Below are 23,835 nucleotides of genomic sequence, written 5' to 3'. Positions count from 1 at the left end.
GCCTCCGCGAACACATCGGACTACAAACACGCACATTACCAACTCCGGAAGACGATCAAAGCAGCCAAACGTGAGTACAGGGACAGGGTGGAGCAACAGTTTGACAACCCTCGGAGTATGTGGCAGGGACTAAACACGATCACAGACTTTAGAGGGAAAACCAGCACACCACGGCCTCTCTATGTGAGGATCTAAACGTATTCTACGCTAGATTCGACACAGCGAACACCATGAGACCGGACAGTGTGCGCACCGCGGATGACGTCAGTGCGCACACTGTGTCTGAGGAGGATGTGCGGAGGTGCTTCAGGAAGGTGAACGCACGCAAAGCTACTGGTCCGGACGGGATTCCCGGCCGCGTCCTCAGGTCATGCGCGGCTCAGCTGGCTGGAGTGTTCACGCACATCTTCAACCTTTCCCTCTCTCTGTCTGTAGTCCCAGCCTGCTTCAAAATGGCCACCATCGTCCCTGTACCCAAATCCTCCACCATCTCCTCATTGAACGACTGGCGACCTGTAGCCCTGACCCCCATCGTAAGCAAATGCTTCGAGAAGCTGGTCAGGGACTTCATCTGCTCTGCACTACCCGACTCACTGGACCCTCTACAGTTTGCATACCGCCACAACAGGTCCACTGATGATGCCATAGCCCTGACACTACACACTGCCCTGTCACACCTGGAGAAGAGAGACACGTATGTGAGGATGCTGTTTGTAGATTACAGCTCAGCATTCAATACCATCGTTCCCTCGAAGCTGGACAGGAAACTGCAGGATCTAGGACTGAGCAGCTCCCTCTGCAGCTGGATCCTTAGCTTCCTGTCTGACAGACGCCAGGTGGTCAGACTGGGCAGCATCACCTCATCCCCCATCACACTGAACACTGGTGCTCCACAGGGGTGTGTACTGAGCCCTCTCCTGTACTCACTCTACACCTACGACTGCACAGCCACTAACAGCTCCAACATCATTGTGAAGTTTGCGGACGACACTACAGTGGTGGGTCTTATCACCAACGGTGATGAGACGGCTTACAGGGAGGAGGTCAGCGCCCTGACCCACTGGTGTCAAGACAACCATCTCACCCTCAACGTCGCAAAGACAAAGGAGTTGATAGTGGACTTCCGGAGGTGCAGAGAAGTACACACCCCCATCACCATCAACGGCGCTGCTGTGGAGAGAGTGAGCAGCTTCCAGTTCCTTGGAGTACATCTGGCTGAGGATCTTACGTGGTCAGTACACACAAACAAAACAGTGAAGAAGGCGCAGCAGCGCCTCTTCTTTCTCAGGAGACTGAAAAGATTCGGCATGAGCCCCCGCATCCTCAGGACCTTCTATCACTGTGCCATTGAGAGCATCCTCACTGGATGCATCACCACCTGGTATGGCAACAGCACCGCCTACAACTGCAAAGCTCTCCAGCGAGTAGTTCGGTGCTCTGAACGGATAATTGGAGGTGAGCTTCCCTCCCTCCAAGACATCTACAGGAAGCGCTGCCTGAGGAAAGCGGGGAGGATCATCAAGGACTCCAGTCACCCCAGCCATAAACTGTTCAGACTGCTTCCATCAGGAAGGAGGTTCTGCAGCATCCGGTCCCGTACCAGCAGACTGAGAGACAGCTTCTTCCACCAGGCCATCAGACTGCTGAACACGTCATAGACACCTCAGCTTCACTACTGGAACTTCAACATTATGCACTCCACACTGTATATAAATGCCACTTGTTTTGCACATATTCAACTCTGTATATTTTATATATTTTATTATTATTATTATTATTATTATTATTATTTTTTTTTTTTTTTTTTTTTTTTTTACTATTTAATTTGTAAAAATGTGTATACACACACACACACACACACACACACACACACACACACACACACACACACACACACACACACGTAGGAAAATATTTAGTATACACATCCAGAAATGCATACACTATTATATATTGTACATATATTTATTAGTTTCAGGTTGGCCACTCTTGTATTTTGCTCGTTTGTGTTGTTGTGTTTGCACATCTCTGTTGCTTGTGGGGCTCGCACACAAGAATTTCACTCGCATGTGCTGTGCCAGTGTGCCTGCACATGTGATGTGACAATAAAAGTGATTTGATTTGATTTGATTTGATGATGATGAAGAAGAAGAAGAAAAAGAAGAAGATGTCCTCGCCGATGATTATAACGATGACGATGAAGAAGAAGACAAAGACTATGAAGAAGAAGAAGAAGAATTAGAAGAAGAATTAGAAGAAGAAGAAGAAGATGAAGACGTCCTCGCCGATGATGATGAAGAAGAAGAAGAAAAAGAAGATGTCCTCGCCGATGATTATAACGATGACGATGAAGAAGAAGACAAAGACTATGAAGAAGAAGAAGAATTAGAAGAAAAAGAAGAATTAGAAGAAGAAGACAACGACGACCTCGACCCGCCAGGACGAGGCCCCACCGAAGAGGCCATGGCAGCGGCGCGAGACGAGGCCTCCACGTTCATGGCCTACTTCCCGCCGGAGATAGAGGACTCGGTGATCGGCATGACCAACCTGGAAGCGGACAGGCGCAGGCCCGCCATCGACGGATGGAAGCCCATGGGCCGCGTCGAGTTCCGAGCCTACGTGGGGCTGCTCATGCTCGCCGGCGTGTACAGGTCCCGGGGAGAGGCCTGCGAGAGCCTGTGGCACGCCGAGAGCGGCAGGTCCGTGTTCAGAGCCACGATGCCGCTCAAGACTTTTCGAGCCTACTCGAGTGCGCTGCGCTTCGACGACAGAGAGACCAGACGAGCCGGGCGAGGCGACGGCAACGGCGGCGATAGCTACGACAAACTGGCCCCCATCAGAGCCGTGTGGGATGAGTGGTGCGCGAGGTTGCCCGCCATGTACCGCCCGGGACCGGAGGTCACCGTCGACGAGAGACTGGTGCCGTTCAGAGGTACGTACGTGGTGTGTGTGTGTGTGTGTGTGACTGGGATAAGAGAGGAGGAATAGGAGCGGGAATGGCGAAAACAGGCTAGTTCGCTTCGTTGTATATTCGTGTTGGGTTCCGCGTTTGTGCTTTTGCATGACTCTTTATGTCTTCCACGCTTGCTTGGAAGACCAAGATCCTGTGCCGCGAGTGCCGAGTGCACGTGTGTACAAACTGCGCCGTTCTCTGTCAAACTCACGTCTCTTCTCCTTGTGTTTCTGCTCCAATCTCCCCCACACTTTCTCACATCTCTCTCTCTCTCTCCATCCATCCATCTCCATCTCTCTCTCTCTCTCTCTGTAACTGCTCCTGAAGGTTTTTCATGTTCGAAGTAGAATAAAGGGCCATGCTCCAACTGATGTTCAGCCAGTATTTTAATCTTCTTTTCACCAGCAAACACCGTGAAAAACTATGGTGAAATGATCAATGAAAAACACGGATATTACATCAGCAGAACAAAAATTACAACTCAAATAAAACATACACACAAAGTAAATGCACCAACATACCGTGTGCGCCTTTCTACTGAACATTCATGAGCAATTGTAGTCCATATTTTCTATATTTCCACCCTTTACACAGGCCAGCATTCTCTTTGTGGCTCGAGCCTTCAGTCTCTGGTGACATGTGCTCTTAATTGAGCCTCACCCCAAAGCATGCGCACCACAAAGCGCCACACTCAGGCCCACCAGTAGGTGGCGACAACACAACATGAATCCAGATTAAACACCAAATTTTTCAACATTGCAATCACATAATAATTACATTTCAATGCGACAGCTACACTGCCACCAAAATTACAAAGGATTTCTATTTACAAGTGTTAAACAAAATTAAATCCTGTAATTTTTAATAAATTGACAATCAAACATCAACTTATGTTACAAAAAAAACCACTTCTTAAATAAACTTATAGATCACATATTATGTTTGTGTTCTTAACCCTTGTACTACTTCACTGTAGTTTAGACCCTTTAACTAGTACCACTAGTTTCTGAACTGGTCTCTCAAGAAAAGAGACTTGTGTCAAACGTTCACCTTTCTTTCCCAGATCCTTTTGCCCTATTTGGATCTTAACCTTCCGCACTAAACCATCATCATCTTCATTGGCTTCAACCACCCTTGCCAATTTCCACTCATTTCTTGGAATATTGTCCTCCTTTAAAATCACTACATCTCCAACCTGTACATTTTGTTTAGGAGTATGCCATCGTTGTCTTAAACTAATGCTGGTTAGGTATTCCTTGCGCCACCTGCTCCAGAACAACTCTGTTAAATATTGCACCCTCCGCCACCTCTTCCTGGCGTACAAATCTTCTCTTACAAATCTACCAGGAGGCGGAAGTGGCACAGACTCTTTCATTGTGAGCAAATGATTAGGCGTCAAAGGCTCAGCACTGTTGGGGTCGTTGATTGTATCAGTAGTGAGTGGACGATGGTTCAAAATTGACATGGCCTCATAGAAGAAAGTTCTCAATGAGGTGTCATCCAACCTCCCTGTGGCTTGGGCTAGGACAGAACTCATGACATTCCTAACAGTGCGGATCTGTCGTTCCCAAATGCCTCCTCTGTGACTAGCTTCAGGAACATTCATTTGAAAGTCACACTGGTTTTTAGCTAGATAAGTAGAAATCATCTCCTTGTCTAATTCCAACAGACCCTTCTTGAACTCGTTCTTAGCTCCGACAAAATTTGTCCCTTGGTCAGAACGAATCTGTCTGACTGTGCCTCTGATTGCTATGAAGCATCTTAAAGCGTTTATAAATGCGTCAGTGGAGAGATCCTCCAACATCTCAATGTGCGCGGCTCTCGAGCTTAAACACGTAAACAATAGGCCATACCTCTTCCATTCCTTTCGACCTTGTTTCGTGTAGAAGGGACCGAAAACATCAACTCCAGTGTAGGTGAATGGGGGCGAAGGATCCACTCTGTCAAATGGCAAGTCAGCCATGCGTTGTTCTTCAGCTGGCCCACGCACTTTTCTACAATTGACACACCCTTTAATGTATTTGGCCACTACCTTACTGCCACCTATGATCCAATAGCCACTTTCCCTGAGTTTGTTCAGAGTTTGGCCTCGGCCTTGGTGTTGCGTTTTCTTGTGACAGTGGTCAAGAACAAGTTGTGTGACAATGCCTTCCTTTGGAAGGATTACTGGATGATTCAATGCAAATGATGCTGAGGACTTTCTCAACCTTCCTCCAACCCTAAGCAAGTTGTCTGCCAAAATAGGATCAAGTTGATACATTTTATGAGTTTTTGGTAGTCCAGCTGAGTTTTGACTGAACCATTTGAGCTCTTCTTTAAAGACTTCCCTCTGTGCTGCCTGGAGGAGTACAAAAGCGGCCATTTGTCTTTCTTTTACACTAATGGGTCCTGAGTTATCTCTCCTTGCAAGTCTTTTAATTCTTGCCACAACGTTAAGAGCTGTATCCCAATTGGAAAATCTTGAGAACCTCTCAAGAAAGCTGTTTTCTTCAAGGGCATTTGTCTTCAGGACCTTTACTTCTGGGTCCCCAACAAGAAGATTAGGGGAATGTTGGTTTGTGACAATTTCCCTTTCCCATAGGAATTTAGGTCCAGTGAGCCAATTCGAGCTTAGCAGATCTGCCACCTTGAGGCCCCTAGACACGTGATCAGCTGGATTTTGATCAGATTCAATGTAAAACCATTGCTTCGGATCAGTAGAGTCTCTTATTTTCTGAACTCGATTTGCCACAAAGACATGAAAGCGACGAGCATCATTTTTTATGTATCCAAGCGTCACTTTAGAATCTGTCCAGAAAAACTCCTCGTCAATTTTCCGCTCGAGCTCTGACCTGAGGAAGTTACTTACAGCTGCAGAAACTGCAGCTGCAGTGAGCTCAAGGCGTGGGATAGTGATTATTCTTGTGGGTGCCACTCTGGCTTTACCCATGACCAGTGCACAATGCACGTTCTTATCAGCAACAATCCTGATGTATGAACATTGTCCATAGCCACTGCTGCTGGCATCCGAAAAATGATGCAGCTCAATTTTTTTGACCTTGCCAAAGTTCTCAGGAACAAGGCATCTTGGTATTTCAATCCTTTTTAGATTCTCCAAGTCACCGAGCCATGCTTTCCATTTGGTCTCTAGTGCCGGAGGAATAGGATCATCCCATCCCACTCCGCGTTTGCACATTTCCTGGAGTACTTGTTTTCCTGTCAAAATGTAGGGTGAGAGAAAACCTAACGGGTCATACACACTAGCAACTGTTGCTAGAATTCCTCGGCGTGTGGCTGGCCTTTCTTTGAGGGCTACACTGAATGAGAACACGTCAGCCTCTATGTTCCACTTTACTCCCAGCACACTTTGCATTTGAATTACAGAGTAGTTCAGGTTTACATCTTTGGTCTTGCTGGCTCGTTCTGTTTCTGGGATAATGCTCATGACCTCCTTGTTGTTGCATGCAAATTTGTGCAAGCGCAGTTTCCCTTTTGCACAGACCTCTTGTGCTTCACAGACCAGCTGCTTGGCTTCCCTGACTGAATCAATGCTGATTAGCCCGTCATCCACATAAAAGTTTTTGTGAATGAATCTGGCTGCCAGCGGGTAGTCCTTTTTTTGTTCCCTGGCGAGATACTTCATGCCATAGTTAGCACATCCCGGTGATGATGCCGCTCCAAAAATGTGCACTCGCATGCGATACTCCTTAGGCTCAGTATCTGTATTCCCGTCCTTCCACCACAGAAACCTTAAGAAGTCTCGATCCTCTGGGTTGACATGGAAGCGATGAAACATTTTTTCCACATCACACATAATTGCTATTTGATGCTCTCGAAATCTGCACAAAACCCCTGCCAGAGCATTAATCAAGTCTGGGCCTGTGAGTAGGTGGTCATTTAAAGAGATGCCTTCGTGTTTAGCAGAGCAGTCGAAAACAACTCGAATTTTCTCTGGCTTCCTGGGATGATACACGCCATGGTGCGGAATGTACCATGTGTTACTACCTGATGTGCCATCTGCTTCCTCTGCATCACCATCTTTAAAGACACTATTCATGAACTTGATGTAGTCTTCCTTGTACTTTGGGTTCTTATCCATTTTTCCTTTTAAACGTTTCAAGCGAAACATTGCAAGCTGCTTGTTATTTGGAAGCTGTGGGCGTTCTCTAAAAGGCAGAGGCATTTCTAAATGGCCTTCCTCATTGTAGTGAATGTTCTCATTCAGCATCTCTAGAAACTGAATGTCCTCTTGAGATACACTCCCTTCTTTATGGTTTGTGTCCAGAAAGTCATTTTCAAGTGCTTTAATCACAGAAGCAGGCGTGACAGATGGCAGCTCCTTTACTGTGACACGATGACAGATCCCTGCTGCTCCCATTGAACTTTTCCATGGCTTAATGGCTCCCACGATACTCCACCCTAAGTCTGTTTTTATTGCATAGGGATCATAATCCTTTCCTGGTATGACTTCCCTTGGCTTTAGCGCTCTTGCACAGTCGTAACCGATGAGAAGAGCTATAGGACAGTCCAAGAGATCTGGCATTTCATTTGCAATGCTAAGTAGATGGGGCCACTTCTTTGCTGTCTCTCGAGTTGGAATAGTGTGTTTCTCCAATGGAATGTACTCTTGAGTGTAGGTTGGTGGCAAGTCAATGTACTTTTCTGAGTTGTACCCTCTTACCCTCAGTCCATCCACTCTTTGACTAGGTACAATCGAACACCTGTCAGTCATTGTTGTCAGCTTTAGCTTCACTGGTTCCCTGCTTGCCTGTATCTTTTCACAAATATCTTGGTCAATAAATGTGTTGCTGCTTTGGGTGTCTAGCAGAGCATAAACCAATGTCTCTTGATTCTTCGCTGATGAAGAAAGCCACACTGGAACAATCATTGAAGTGCAATCATTGTTGCCCACTCTCACACTGCACGATACGGTGGCTGCATTCTCCTCTTCTGATGGTGGTTCAGGTTCATCTCCCAGTGGAGGATCTTCATGGAGAGGAGAAGGGTGGCTTCGTCTGCAGACATTACATGTTGCTCTCTGTCGACAGTTTTTGGAAATGTGGCCGACTCGCAGACAAGCAAAGCACATATTGTTGTCCCTAATAAACTGTTTCTTTTCTTCAAGCGGCATTGCTGTAAACTTTGCACATTTATAGATAAAATGATTTTGCTTGCAGCAGATACATTCAAGTTTCCGTTTGTTCTGAGTTGAGGAAGGGTTGGGTTTTGATTTTCTTTGGCTCTGAACTGGAGTTGTGTTCTTCACATCTTTAGACCCATTTGCTGATGTCACCAGGACACTGGCCTTCAGACGTTTTTGTTCTTTCTCAGGTTTTTCAAATGTGTTTTTTAAGGCAAACAGAGAAGAAACAGGATTACATGCTATACGCGCCTCTTCAGCCACAAAGTCCGCAAATTCTGCAAACCCTGGATATGCCTTTTCTTCATCCAGTAATTTTGTGACATAACGATTCCAGCGGGTTGTGGCCCAGTCAGGAAGTTTCAGCAATATTTTTTGATTTTCTTCACAATCATCTAAAACCTTGAGGCCTTGGACGTGAGGCATAGCATTCTTACAAGAAATGAGGAAATCACTAAACTCTCTCAATTTAAGTGACTCCTTTGGACCAATCTTTGGCCAACTGCTTAGTTTTCCCCTAAAGGCTCTTTGAACTACAAATGGGTGTCCATAGCGTTTGTTCAGAGCATCCCAAGCTTGTTTGTAAGCTTCCTCGTCACTTCGATAAAATGTCCCTTCTAAAACACAGAGAGCTTCTCCACCAATGTACTTCTTCAAGTAGAACAGCTTATGGGCTGAATCTGTGCAGCTAGTCTCGATAAGCGCCTTAAAGCAAGTGCTCCACTCAACAAATTTAAGTGGGTCTCCTGTAAATGTAAACGGCTCTGGCACTGGGAGTCTAGACATTACTAAGGACTCTTTTAATGCCTGCACCAGAGAGAGGTCACTTTCTTTTGGCACCACTTGAGTATCATAGTGAGGGGCGTGAACACTTTGTGAGGTCAGGATGAATTTACCTTCAGAGTGAGGAGGTGCAGTGCTCTGAGGAACTTGGGTGCATGGGGGACTGCTAAGTGGTTTAGGAAGCTGGCTGAAAGACAAAGTACTCCTTACTTCACAATTTCTTATTTCAGCATTCATTTTTGATTCCTCTTCAGCATATACATTGTATTCTGCCTGAATGACCTCAAGATCTCTTTGATTTTCCAACATTTTCAATTGCTCTTGTTGAGCTAATATCTCCTTTCTCCGGGCAGATATTTCCATTTCTCTGTTTATTTCAGCTTGCTTTGATGCCAGTCGTGCTGCTGCCTCTGCTTTCCTTGCAGATACATGACTTCCTTGCTGACTATGGCTGTGCTGGCTATTTCTTCCAGCTCTAGACACAGTTGAGCCATAAATTGATTCTGCACCTTCTCTTTGGAGTAACTGAAGGAGTGATTCTTTTACAGCTCCTGCATCAAACTTTTTGTCAACATCTGCGTAACGCCTTTTCAGAAGTATCATCATCTCAGCAGAAACTGAAGTACAGCTATCCATCTTTCTTCTCATATCTTGAGATGGTGTAGTCAGTGCACGTAAAGCCACATAATCTTGCTGTAGGTCTAACTCACATTTTTCTACTGACTTGATCATTTCAGCTAATTCTGCTTTAGAACATTCTTCTTTAAGTTTGGACCTAGTGAGCTGAATTTCTGCCTTAAAGTTTAAATATGTTGACATAAACTTTCTTTCTTTGCTTGTTATCTCTGTCTGTTTAAACTCACGCATTTTTTCTGTTAGTTGCCTTTGACGGTCTGTCCGTCTCACCTCTGCGTCAGGTTTAGATGATGGCTGAGGCAGCCCTATTTTGTGTATTTCAAGGTCTCCATAAATTTCTCCTATGCGTGCTTCAACTTCTTCTCTTTCTGCATCTTCAAGTTCAGTTTCTAATTTCTTTTCTAACTGTGCCTTTTCATCTTCTAAGGCTATAAGTATTTGCTCAAGGATATGAGTTTCTTGTGTACTCTGCTCCATTACAATGTTTTGAACCAACAACTTAGAACAATAAAAGGAAACTTACCCAGAGTACACTACCTTAAATATCAAACAGCACAGTAATAAACTTTCAATAAATGAACAAATGTACAATATCTACACCATACAATTTTCTTTTTGGCCTTTTCTTAGATCTCTTTATGCAGTTCAAACGTTTCGCTGATGTAAGAACTCACAGTCTACTCTTCCACGTGGGCTGCCGTCTTGGAAGAATGGCGTGCAGGGCTCTGGCTGCTTGCTCCATAACAGGCCACGTTTTTCACTGTAACTGCTCCTGAAGGTTTTTCATGTTCGAAGTAGAATAAAGGGCCATGCTCCAACTGATGTTCAGCCAGTATTTTAATCTTCTTTTCACCAGCAAACACCGTGAAAAACTATGGTGAAATGATCAATGAAAAACACGGATATTACATCAGCAGAACAAAAATTACAACTCAAATAAAACATACACACAAAGTAAATGCACCAACATACCGTGTGCGCCTTTCTACTGAACATTCATGAGCAATTGTAGTCCATATTTTCTATATTTCCACCCTTTACACAGGCCAGCATTCTCTTTGTGGCTCGAGCCTTCAGTCTCTGGTGACATGTGCTCTTAATTGAGCCTCACCCCAAAGCATGCGCACCACAAAGCGCCACACTCAGGCCCACCAGTAGGTGGCGACAACACAACATGAATCCAGATTAAACACCAAATTTTTCAACATTGCAATCACATAATAATTACATTTCAATGCGACAGCTACATCTCTCTCGCCATCTCTCTCTCTCTCTCTCTCTCTCTCTCTCTCTCTCCATCTCCATCTCTCTCTCTCTCTCCATCTTCATCTCTCTCTCTCTCTCTCTCTCTCTCTCCATTTCCATCTCTCTCTCTCTCTCTCTCTCTCTCTCTCTCTCTCTCTCTCTCTCTCTCCATCAGGACGGTGTCCGTTCAGACAGTACATGCCCAGCAAGCCGGCCAGGTACGGGCTCAAGATATGGGTGGCGTGCGACGCGCGTTCCAGCTACGTGTGGAAGATGCAAGTCTACACCGGCAAGCCCGACAAGCGCGGCCCTCCCGAAAAGCACCTGGCCACTCGAGTGGTCGTGGACCTCACCGAGGGACTGACTCCGGGACGCAGCGTCACGTGCGACAACTTTTTCACCTCGCGCGAGCTCGCCGACAGGCTCTATCGCGAGAGAGGCCACACCGTGCTGGGCACTCTGCGGTCGAACAGACCCGAGATCCCCAGAGAGCTGCGCTGCGCCAAGGGCAGGGCCGTGGGCTCCGTCGAATCCGTGGTACTCGGCGGCTCCGCGGGACGAGGAGGAGGAGGAGGACGAGGACGAGGACGAGGGCCCGACACGATCATCCTCTCCTACGTGGCCAAGAAGAACAAGAACGTGCTGCTCCTCACCACAGCTCCCCGTTACCACCATCGCTCCGGCCCCGAGCCCCGGCCTAGCCGCCGCATCGGCGACAGCAACAGCATCATCATCAGCAGCAGCAGCGGCGGCGGCAACAAAAGCAGCGACAGAAGCGGCGCAAAACCGCCCTTGGTGCTGCATTACAACCGCACCAAGGGAGGTGTCGACAACCTGGACAAGGTCGTGAGCACGTACAGCTGCAGGAGAAAGACCCGCAGGTGGCCCGTGGCCCTTTTCCACAACATGGTCGACGTGGCGGCCTACAACGCGTTCGTGTTGTGGAGGGAAATTCACCCCGACTGGATGCCGGGCAAGCTCAACAGACGACGGCTCTTCCTCGAGCGACTGGGCAAAGCGCTCGCGCGCCCCATGCTCGAAGCCAGGGCTTTAGCGCGAGGAGGAGGAGGCGGCAGAGTCGCGGCCCGAGGCGCTACCACCGAGGCAGCCTCTAACGCTACGCCACGCGACTCCTCTCCGGTCAAGAGGCGAAGGTGCCGCGTGTGTCCCAGGAGCAAAGACGTCAAGACCAAGATCCTGTGCCGCGAGTGCCGAGTGCACGTGTGTACAAACTGCGCCGTCACGTACTGTCCCAACTGCACCGCTTCTTCCCGCACCGCCGCTCCCCAGACGCCACCGACGCCGTGATAACACAAGCGCCCCACGGTGGTCCTAGCGACCCCCCCCCCCACCCTATCATCATCATCACCATAACACACATATGCCCCGAGGGGGTCCTAGCGACCCCCACCCTATCATCATCATCATCATCATCATCATAACACATATATGCCCCGAGGGGGTCCTAGCGACCCCCACCCTATACTCATCATCATCATCATCATAACACATATATGCCCCGAGGGGGTCCTAGCGACCCCCACCCTATCATCATCATCATCATCATCTGCCCCGAGGGGGTCCTAGCGACCCCCACCCTATCATCATCATCATCATCATCATCATCATAACACATATATGCCCCGAGGGGGTCCTAGCGACCCCCACCCTATCATCATCATCATCATCATCTGCCCCGAGGGGGTCCTAGCGACCCCCACCCTATCATCATCATCATCATCATCATCATCATCAATACCATCCTAATAACAACACACACACACACACACACCCCTCGGGGGGTCACCACGACCCACGCCCCGAGAACAGGCGGGCACACAAGGGTTAAAGGAACATATACAAACAACAGTTAGTTTTGTATGTGACTCACACCTGGTCAATCTCACATCACTGTGTTGCAGCAAAAAGATTAATCAGGTGTGTCCCTGATTGTTGCCTAATTGTATTTACCCTTGTTAAGATGAGACGTTTTTCTAAGAATTACAGTTTCCCAACAGTTACGCAAATGAGATTAAATCATCTCTTGCAACTGTGTATAAAAAGCTCTGCTGTCAGTACAACATTACCACAATCATCCACATCTCTGAGACAGTCTGCTGAAGTTGTGAAGACCTGACGGTAACATTTCTCATCAATCTCTTATTGCTTCTCTGTTTTCAGTATAATGTTGGTTGAATGGTGATTTTGCAGATGGTTTTCACCACATCTCATCTGAAATATTGTTAACAGGTGAAATCACTGAAACCATGATCAAGGTTGTGTTTCTGCTTGGATGCCTGCTGAGCCTTGCTCTGGCAAATCCTGTAAGTGTAACATGTCTGTAGAATGATATATCTTGCACTGTGCGTGTAACTGTGTAACCAGAGACTGTATAAAACTGTTTGTTTTTAAACAGGACGACTCAGCACACGAGCGCGATGCACGTTCTTCATCTAGGGAGGGGGTGAGTCTCATGTTTGTCTTTCTAGGTTTGAACATTAGACACACTTGACTCTCTGATATTTACATATCTCTAAGAAGTTATTCACCAGAGAATGCATTATCACATGTAATAATATATATTACTGATTCTCTTGCAGATTACTGGGCCTTCCCTAAATCGTCTTACCCTGCTCCTACCTTTTCTACAGAATCCAGCACTTCTGCAGAATTCAACGCTCCTTGCTTTGCTTCTTGCTGCTATACGATAAGCTGCTCCTTAACCAACAGCTATTACTGCCACAAAGGAGGAATTGAAAACGAACAAACAATGAATAAAAACCTATGTTAAATTGCACTGGGATTTTTTTATTTATTTACATACTTATTTCTGAGTGACTCTGTTTTAAAAAAAGTTAAAAAAAAAACAAAAAAAACAAGAAAAGATTATTCTAGTCAATATAAACGACATCTCCTTGTTCATGCAGTTTCTCCCAAATCACACACTTTTGTCTGATCATTACCCAATAACACGAAGAAGACCGACCTGGAGCCAAGTGTCGTTCCACCCACTTGACCTCCGTCAGACTCTCAGCCAGGTTCCCCATAGCACTCCTTTTATTGTGGTTACATGAATATGCATAGGTTCATTAACATATGACGTTTCATACACACAAAGAGTACCGTGCGTTGTGTGTGTGTGCCAGGAGTCTAGTGGTCCATCTAAACAAAAGGCTCTTACACTCAAACAGATATACGTGTGTTTGCTATACCATATATCAGCAAGAGAAGATACGACCTCTCCTAGGAGGTGTGTGATCTATGCCAGAACACTCCGTAGAGGAGTGAACACCCCCCCCCCCCCTCTTCATGCTACACAGAGTTGTTACAGACCTCCTAGGATGACACATTCTTTCAACAAATGATTATATACTTCTAAGCATATGAGTAAATATTTCTAAGCATAAATGATAATGAACAATACAAATCTAACAGTGCACCTTAAAGCTGATACAGTGGTCCCTCATTTATCGTGGGAGTTACGTTCTAAAAAATAACCTACGATAGCTGAAATCGCTGAAGTAGCCAACTGTATTCTCTCTTTTTTTTTTTTTTACAATTATTATAGATGTTTTAAGGCTGTAAAACCCTTCACTACACACTATACACTTTTCTCAGACAAGCATGAACATCTTTACGCTTTTCTCTCTTGTTTAAACACTCAAAGTTCAAATCTTTGTAGAAAAACAAGTCTAGTATTCCAGAATGAAATCAAGGCTAAAAAACTGTTTTCAGGTCTAGAACATGGGAACAGAGCAGCTGCAAGAGAATTCAACATTAATGCATCAATGGTACAGAAGTAGAGGAAGCAAGAAGAATGAGTTGTGTAAAGTTTGACTTTTCGGACTGTTTTGTTTCGCTTAATGCGCCTTATAATCTGAAAAATATGGTAATTTCTACTTTCCGTTAGCATGTCCAGAAGTCCAACTTTTTGTGCGATTGTTAGCAGCCTCCTCTGCCTTTTGGGTGCTACCGCAGGTGCCTTTGACGGTGCAAAACATTTCATCAACATTGTTGTGTTTGTTGGGGAGAAAACTTACAAACATGCAGTACAGCACTTCAGAGTCACACTGCTAGCGATCGAAGATTTTTGTAAATTTGACAAGCTGAACGCATTCTGTACTGTACAGGAAACCCGGCACAAGATTGGACGCAGAACACAATGCGCTGTGCAAACAAAAACTAAAACAAACTATGCAAAATTCTACCAAAAAACATTTGCGATACAGCGAGGCCGTGAAAGGTGAACCACATTATAGCAAGGGACCGCTGTAACTCGTATGCTGCAGAAGAAATTGCACCTTACTAATTTAGAAGATCATCGTTTAGCCTGGAAAGCCAGTTTGCATCTGTATAAAAAAAGGCTATATAATAATACTAGAGAACATCTTACTATTCATCACTGATTGATGGAAATAAGAACAACCATAGGTTTCTCTATAACACTCTAGCCAGACTGAGAAAACCCGGGGCTCTGTTGAGCCAACAGTCGTTTAACGTCAACTAGTGATGACTTTGTGAATTTCTTCACGTGTAAAATTTTAAACATTGAAGAAAAAAATTGCCCATAATCATCTCACAGATGTAACATTATGTACAGCTACTTTCAGTAGGAAAAATGACAAAAGCTTTGTCCAAAAACTTGTGTGTCATGGCTGTGTGAAGGCAGGCAGGAAAGGTGGACCAAAAAGCAGGACTCACAGAGGCACAGGTGTACTCAAAACCCTCAGCTTTATTGTGGGAATGCAGACTGAACAAAGAACTAACTAGACTGGAATGCAAACAAACTAGCAGGCAGGCAAACAGAACACACAGGGTGGTATGAGGATGAACAGACGTTAACGATGCCACACTGACACAAAGACACACTGGGCTTAAACACACTGAAGGAGTCATCAAGGAATTAAAGACACAAGGGGAACAGCTGGGAGGGATAAGACCTAACAAGACAGGGGGAATAAAGCTAGAAACACTGACAAAGACAGGAACATGAACCTTCAAAGTAAAACAGGAAACAAGACACACTTTACAAGGACACGGACTCGACAAAGTAAGACAGACTAGACGCTGAATTAAACCGGCAATAATAACAAAATACAACCCGAACCTTAGTCATAATGCAAAAACATACCAGAATAACTGAAACACAGATTCATAATTCAAAAATAAACCAAAGCATAAGGAGCTCAAAATGCTGGGTTGATCCGACCCAGGACCGTGACATTATGGGCCAAACTGTACAATAAAAAGGTGTTTGTGAAAAACCCAAAACAAATTTTGTGTCTGCCTGATTTTCACTGATGAACTTTATTTTGCAGCTACCAAACACAACAGTGAGCAGAAAGACTAAAGAAAAAGTCAAGATTCAGTTTAGAAAAGAGAAAAACTAAAGCAAAACAAGCAACATTATGTGCTTTAAGGTGCCAATTTGAGAGGTATACCAGGGAATCAGGTACTGGTTGAAGCCTTTCTTTTTCAGAAGAGCTACAGTATCCAGAGTTGTACATAGTGAAGAAGTAGCGTTCAGCTAGCTACACTGCACTGTTGGCACAACAACATTTTTAATCTTAGTTTAAGACAGAGTCACTCAAAAATAAGCACTGATTTTCAATAATCCTGTAAATAAATGACAAAAGAACCCCAGTGCAATTCAACATAGGTTTTTATTCATTGTTGGTTTGTGGCAGTAATAGCTGTTGGTTAAGGAGCAGCTTATCGTATAGCAGCAAGAAGCAAAGCAAGGAGCGTTGAATTCTGCAGAAGTGCTGGATTCTGTAGAAAAGGTAGGAGCAGGGTAAGACGATTTAGGGAAGGCCCAGTAATCTGCAAGAGAATCAGTAATATATATTATTACATGTGATAATGCATTCTCTGGTGAATAACTTCTTAGAGATATGTAAATATCAGAGAGTCAAGTGTGTCTAATGTTCAAACCTAGAAAGACAAACATGAGACTCACCCCCTCCCTAGATGAAGAACGTGCATCGCGCTCGTGTGCTGAGTCATTCTGTTTAAAAAAAACATGCAAATGTATTGTTTGGATATGATAGGATAGGAGCACTGACACAGTCTCTGGTTACACAGTTACACACACACAGTGCAAGATATATTCATATATTACAGATAACATCACTAGCACAGTCTTCAGGCATATTACACTTACAGGATTTGCCAGAGCAAGGCTCAGCAGGCATCCAAGCAGAAACACAACCTTGATCATGTTTTCAGTGATTTCACCTGTTAACAATATTTCAGATGAGATGTGGTGAAAACCATCTGCAAAATCACCATTCAACCAACATTATACTGAAAACAGAGAAGCAATAAGAGATTGATGAGAAATGTTACCGTCAGGTCTTCACAACTTCAGCAGACTGTCTCAGAGATGTGGATGATTGTGGTAATGCTGTACTGACAGCAGAGCTTTTTATACACAGTTGCAAGAGATGATTTAATCTCATTTGCGTAACTGTTGGGAAACTCTAACTCTTAGAAAACATTCTCATCTTAACAAGGGTAAACACAATTAGGCAACAATCAGGGACACACCTGATTAATCTTTTTGCTGCAACACAGTGATGTGAGATTGACCAGGTGTGAGTCACATACAAAACTAACTGTTGTTTGTGTATGTTCCTTTAAGTATAATTGTCTAACCTTTAAAATATAGGGGTAATGGTTACCAGGTCCTATCTATCTATATATCTATCTACTGGCTTTTTAAAAAATGTAAAGAAACTAGAAAATAATCAGGTGTTGTATATTACCACCGTTCAGGGGTGGGTCTGTGACCCAGCATTTTGTGTTATTTTATATTGTTGAGTTTTCTTTTATTCTGTTAAGTTCTATTATTATTATTCAAAATGGTTAAAATCACACACAGGTGTATCACGTCAGGTGCACAGGATCAGTACATTGTTACCCAGCATTATAAAGGAGACTTGTCCTATTGCAACCTCAGATTTAGTTTGGTATGCTCCTCACCTTTTAAGTGTTGAGATGAGCGCCATAGTGAGATCTAATAACTGTCTGACGCCCTAAGAAAGAAGACTGTGGCCACTTATGAGTCTGGTAAGGGATTTAAAAAAGATCTCAAAAGAATTTGACATCAGCCGTTCCACCATCTGGAAAAGTATTTACAAGTGGAGGACATTCAAAACAACTGTCACCATGCCCAGGTCTGGCCCGCCAAGCAAATTCACCCCCAGAGCAGACCGCAAGGTGCTCAAAGAAGTCATCAAAAAGCCTAAAATGTCATCACTGGAGCTACAGGAGGCTCTGGCTGCTGTCGATGTGAAAGCGCATGACTCTACTATCAGAAAGACACTACACAAGTTTGACTTTCATGGGAGGTGTGCAAGGAGGAAACCTTTGCTCTCTAAGAGAAACATTAAGACCAGACTGAAGTTTGCCAGGACAAACGTAGACAAACACCATGACTTCTGGAATAATGTTCTTTGGACAGATGAATCTAAAGTGGAATTATTTGGAACCAGAACAGTAGACATGTTTGGCATAAACCAAATACAGCCTTGCAAGAAAAGAACTTCATACCAACTGTGAAGCATGGAGGTGGCAGTATCATAGTTTGGGGGTGCTTATCTGAGGCACCACCTGGCCAGCTCACCATCATAGAATCCATCATGAAGTCTGCTGTGTGTGAGGAGTGGGGCAAACTTTCTTCTGATCGATGTCAGAGACTGGTAAAAGGCCACAAAAGGTGTCTCACTGAAGTTATATCAGCCAAAGGTGGCAACACTAGTTATTAGGGGGGGTAGAATGTCCTAACTTTTTCCTCCATTAAAATACACAATTTTTGTTCCTTTTTTTGTTTTTTGTTTCCAGTAATACATGAAAACATAATTGGACAGTGATATGTGAACATTTCTTAATTAAGAGCTGATAATTTAATGCGGTGCCCTTATTTTCTCACATGACTGTTGTAAAAGTACCAGACACACACGAGGATTGTGCTCACTATTATTGCGTTTTCTTGACAGTTGTGAACTCAAGGAAAACAGTCTGTTCCAGTCGAGCTCTCTCTCTCCCGGCTCGAATCTGGCTTCACTATATAGAGAAATAGAAAGAGGCTGTGTCCCAATTCAGTGTCTGCACGCTTGAAGTACACGCACTACGCGTAATATAAGTACGAGAAGTGCGGAAGTGAGAGGCTTGTGAAATGGGACTGTCTAGCCTTTGTCGCGCTTTTCAGGTTGCCTAGCAACCATGATACTAACCGCGAGAAACATTACATACAGCATTGTTTGACATAAATGAAGGAGAAAAGATGTTTTGTTGGTCATTCAGTTTTTGTGCTGACATCACTTAGTCAGAGATTAGTTGAGTATCTGAGGCTGATACCACGGAACTGTAAAACATGATTGTTGGGCTTCATTTTACTGAACAGTCATTTCAAGATTAGTTAATAAATAACAATTAGCTAATGTTGGTCATGAGACTAAAATCATCTCACTGCGGTAATGTAAATATAATATGGCCAATATTATATGTATTGTCAGATTATTATGAGATATATATATATTACAGAATATATTACAGCAGTGAGCTTGAACTGTGGGTCAAAGATTTAAGTTGCATTTATTTAAATATCCTATCACCTTAAATCTTCACTCAAAGACAAGTATCTTTGACAGTGTATATATAGATGTATCATATATAAGAGACAAATATTGTTCGTTTAATATATTGGCATTACAAAATTTGGCTCACCGCTTACATACATGTGGGGCAGGGATAGCCCAGTAGGTAGAGTGGTGGCCCCATGATCGGAAGGTCGGGGGTTCGATTCCCCTGAACAGCTACCCTGAGGTACCCCTGAGCAAGGTACCGTCCCTACACACTGCTCCCCGGGCGCCCAATGGCTGCCCACTGTGTCACTGAGTGAATGGGTTAAAATGCAGAGAGGATTTTCCCCACGGGGATCTATAAAGTACACTTTCTTTCTTCCTAAAAGCAAAATGTACGAGCTGTGAAAACTGTTTCTGATAGAATGAAGAGTAGACTGATATATGAAATATTCCTTTATTGGGTGAGAAAATCAGACCATGTCATAACTGCTTTAAGTCATACAGAATAGATATCAGAGCCTTAAACAGGCTGACTTCTGCTAAATGGGTCAAACTGGGCAGAAAGTCTACAAACACATAACATCCTTATAGAATATGATGTAACACTATAGATCAACTTACCTCAGAATATATAAAGCATATAAACAATTACAGCAATACGACACAACAAACACAGCAGTACTACTAATCCAAAATACTCAAAGCTTCATAGAACTGAAACAAACATTCATTTTTAGCTCCATTCTGCTGCTGATACATACTTTAGGTTTCTGAACATTAAACTTGTTGCTGGCTTTCATAGTGTGTAACCTGAAGGCCCTGAGTACTTTCTCCCACACTGAAAACACTGGAATGATAAAATTATTTGAACATTACCTAATAAGACTGATTCAGGACACACAATTAGTTATTTTAAACTTTCCTAGCAGTCCTTCACAAACAGGGAACAGTCTGTCTATTCTCTCCATCTGTCGTCAGCTGCTGGCTTTTCCTCCTCCTCTTCCTCACACACTGCTGAGTTTGTCTGAGATGATTTGTCTGAGATGATGTGCAGCAGTGTGTCCCTCAGTCTGTCCTCACTCTGGACACTTGCAGTTGTCACACATGGAAATCAAATGTGTGATAAGCTGCAGGATTCAACTGGTCTCTGAATGCTATTGACACCCTTTTCTCAACGAGAAGTCTGGGCTCGGGAGAGCCTGAGTGCCCTAGAGGGACTTTCCCTGCCGGATACACGATGGACGGGTGGCAGAACTGGAGGGTCATGTGCCTGGCAGGACTGTCGATCGAGGACGCTGAAGATATCTATCTATTCGGAACCGTGATAACAGGGTTCTTGCTGATTGGAGTTGGCTTAGCCCTGGCTTATCGGAGAAATAAAAGAGCAGAACCGGCTGTTCAAACCCCCCCAAGGCTGCCCGCTGGAATCGAAGCGATGGGACGAGGCGCGACCTCTCACAACGAACGTAATATGGTCAACACCTTGGAGACGCTTGCATCGGCTGTGAAGGCTCAAAGCAACAACATTGAGTGTGTGGGGGGATACATCAAAGAGAGGCCTGCTCAAAATGGGACCCTTGAGCGACAGTTGGAAGACATCGCGGAACGGATCACTGCAGTTGTGAGGTCTCAGAATCAAAAGAATGACAACACCATGGAACAGAAGTTTGATACCATCATGGGGAGGCTCGCGGCTCTCCAACGGGAGATCGAGAGGCCAGTGTCGGAGTGTTAGGGCAGCCTGAAAATTCTCCTGGGCTGCTCGCATGGAAATTTACAAAATCAACATCGAGATTGAGGACCCCCATAACGGCACCAGCTGCAGGCCCAAGGCTGGAGCCGAACAATCACTCCCTGATAACGACTGTGTTACGGCTATTCTTCCCGTCCCATGCAAGGACACCTGGATTGCCTGGAGGACTGTTTACTTAACCTGATAGGCCGAAGGACACTGTCTCAGCTAAACTATGGACACGCACACACATACACTTACACTGATAAGCACTCACTCATCCCCCCTCCCTTTCCAACGCCTTCGATGCTTGTTGCCCCCTGGGAACACGAGGCGGGTCGCGGCCCGTGCTGTCAAATAGATGACGGCGCCGTCGTAGGATGGCTGCTGTGTTGCCTGGGGTTACTCCTCATCCCCTACCCATCCCTGTGGCTTGTCATGTCTTCCATAATGTTGTGCTATGGACATTTATGTGCTTTTTGTGCAGAGGAGGTTTTTTTGTTTCCTGTTCTCGTGCTGTCCTACCATGGAAGCACAGCATGAGTGGAGGTCTCTTTTTTTCCTCTTGTACCTTCCCGTTGTTGTGTACATTTCAGTGTTTTTCTGTAACGCTACCGATCTCCGACTTGTAACCCCGTGTGATGTCTGTGTTATGTGTGTAAGGTCAGGGGGGGTTTCCATCTCGCTGCGGGGCAACCTGCATGTGACAAATAAAAGCTGTTTCATTCATTCATTATGGAGAAAAAAAAAACAGAGGAGAAAACAAACAAAAAAGAGCAACATAATAAATACAGCACCATCACAATAAACTAGCCAGCAGTAGATACTAAATATTAAACGCTATTGTGCAGCACGCAAGATAGACAACGTACAATGTGCTTTGAGGCAGCAGCCAAGAAAGGTGTAGTCCGCGTCTGTGAACACCCATGTGTACACCTGTGTGGATCAGCATGCTTGTATTCCAAAGGTTTCTCCATGTAACGATCTGCTAGGAAGTGTGGGGAGCCTGCTTCATGCCCCGTCCCCCAGGGCATGAAGCAGGCATGGAGGAGATCCAGGCCCCAGACATCTAGAGGCCCCAGAGTATGAGGACCCGAGGAGGCCCACCAAAGGGGGGGAACCGTGCCACCCTCCTGGGAAGAGCTGAGTAGAGCCCCAAACAAGGGGTCACCCAGCAGCTACGGAGCAGAGGCCAGAGGGGATTGCAGTGGCGTGCCCGCGGGCTCTGCCGGCAGCCAGCTGTGCCAGAGAGGACCGAGCTTCAGGCCCAGAGGCCTGAGGGCATCCCACCCCCCGGAAGGGGCCCAGCCGGGCCACAGGCGCCAGGCCCGGTCAATCGGTCACCAGGAGTGAGCCGGTACATACATGAGCGCCCAGCCCCAGTCGACAAGAACCACCAACACACCAATGTCTGAGGGCATCAGCCACCGGCAGGGAGTGTGGTGAGGAGAGATAGGCCTCTGTACTTTAGAGGGTCTGAGATGTACCCAGAGAGGTTGAGTCTAAGACCCAACCTGACATATAGACACAGACAAACAGGCGCACGCGGACACAAACATGCATTCCTACCCCCATATACACAACCAAATACTCGGCACTCACCCAACGTGTATACAGACACAAATAGACACTGCACAGACAGTCACACTCCCCAAACATACTCTATATCCCAGGTCCAGGTACCCCTGCCGCCAGAGGGGCAAGCCGCATCTAGACCCAGGAGATGTAACCCTTCTCTCTGGGGTGGGGGCAAGTGGACCACCTCCTTATCTGCAGTACCAGGGAGGCCCCGCATCCCAGACCCCAATCTGACGGCCAGCACCTCCTCCCAGCCCCCCAGCCCTGACGGCTAACAGAACCGGGGTGAGTGAAGACCCCAAACCTCCCTCCGCCTGCTCATATGTAGTGTTGCTGTGTGCTGTTCTAAAGTGCATTTAAAACACAGGAGAGCATGGTTCCTGCTTCCTATCAGAGAGCAGCACGGCTCCTCCCGAAAGCCCTCAGTGTCTTCATGATTTTAAAATTGAGGGTAGGGCACCAGCGCCAGAGGTGGGTTGGAATACACCGACCATCCTCTGGATGCTGTAAAACGTGCCCACCCCCAAGGCCCTATATGTATGTGTTATGTGAGAAATGTGGATGTCTAGGTTGCAGAATAAAATTGAGGCACAGGCGGCCAGAAGGGGACAGAGGGGAGTGCCTCCCCTGCACCCTGGTGACATACCTGCACCCCAAGCCCTGCGTGTGTGGGTGGGTGTGGTAGAGCGGGAATAGGGAGGCAGCTGAGGATGGGGAGGGAAGAAAGGGAGGGGCAAGCGGCCCCTCCCTGGGGCCAGCTTCCCCGCTGACCCCAGTAGGCACCCCCACACTCTGGAACCCACCAGGGCAAGGGGGCCCAGGCCCATCCAGACCGGGGCCCACAGCAGCAGCACCGCCCAGCCCCACAGAGTCCGGGGCAGCCCACCCGACTCCACCCCAGAGAAAACTGCACCCACCCCATCATCCAATCATCTCCCAAACTACACAAGACAATAGACACCCAGGTTGAGTTCATTCTCTACCTCTCCTATATCTCTCCCCCACCTGCAGAGTGAGCTCCTGTAGAGAGGAGACCACCTACAAAGATAAAACAGCCTCTCCACCAGTTAGAGCATGCCTATTCAACTACGAAGTTAGTTGGGCCAGATTTTCAAACCGAGGAATTTATCTGGGCCAGATATTTTTTTTGAAGCCAGTAAGCAGCAGATCATGATCAATTTCAAATCCACACAACTGTACT

General features: G+C 45.7%; 3 long non-coding RNA genes across 3 annotated transcripts; 1 reads left to right on the top strand and 2 right to left on the bottom strand.

The window, feature by feature from the left end:
• Positions 1 to 3,326: 3,326 nt before the first annotated feature.
• LOC145429229 (uncharacterized) lies at positions 3,327 to 10,566 on the bottom strand. The gene is made up of 2 exons (XR_013909454.1): positions 10,166 to 10,566; positions 3,327 to 3,374 (listed from the first exon to the last, which is right to left on the bottom strand). It is a non-coding gene; the product is annotated as an uncharacterized LOC145429229 (long non-coding RNA).
• Positions 10,567 to 12,815: 2,249 nt separating this feature from the next.
• On the top strand, positions 12,816 to 13,533 carry LOC113023395 (uncharacterized). Its single transcript, XR_003272569.2, has 4 exons — positions 12,816 to 12,875; positions 12,987 to 13,060; positions 13,153 to 13,200; positions 13,337 to 13,533. It is a non-coding gene; the product is annotated as an uncharacterized LOC113023395 (long non-coding RNA).
• A 2,847-nt stretch (positions 13,534 to 16,380) lies between these two features.
• LOC113023293 (uncharacterized) lies at positions 16,381 to 17,145 on the bottom strand. Its single transcript, XR_013909542.1, has 4 exons — positions 17,085 to 17,145; positions 16,900 to 16,973; positions 16,696 to 16,743; positions 16,381 to 16,559 (listed from the first exon to the last, which is right to left on the bottom strand). It is a non-coding gene; the product is annotated as an uncharacterized LOC113023293 (long non-coding RNA).
• Between the last annotated feature and the right edge of the window lie 6,690 nt (positions 17,146 to 23,835).

The sequence above is a fragment of the Astatotilapia calliptera genome, chromosome 6 (assembly GCF_964374335.1).
Source record: "Astatotilapia calliptera chromosome 6, fAstCal68.1, whole genome shotgun sequence".
Taxonomy (NCBI): domain Eukaryota; kingdom Metazoa; phylum Chordata; class Actinopteri; order Cichliformes; family Cichlidae; genus Astatotilapia; species Astatotilapia calliptera.
Note: the sequence above shows the minus strand (reverse complement) of the source record. Positions and strands in the feature narration are given on the sequence as shown.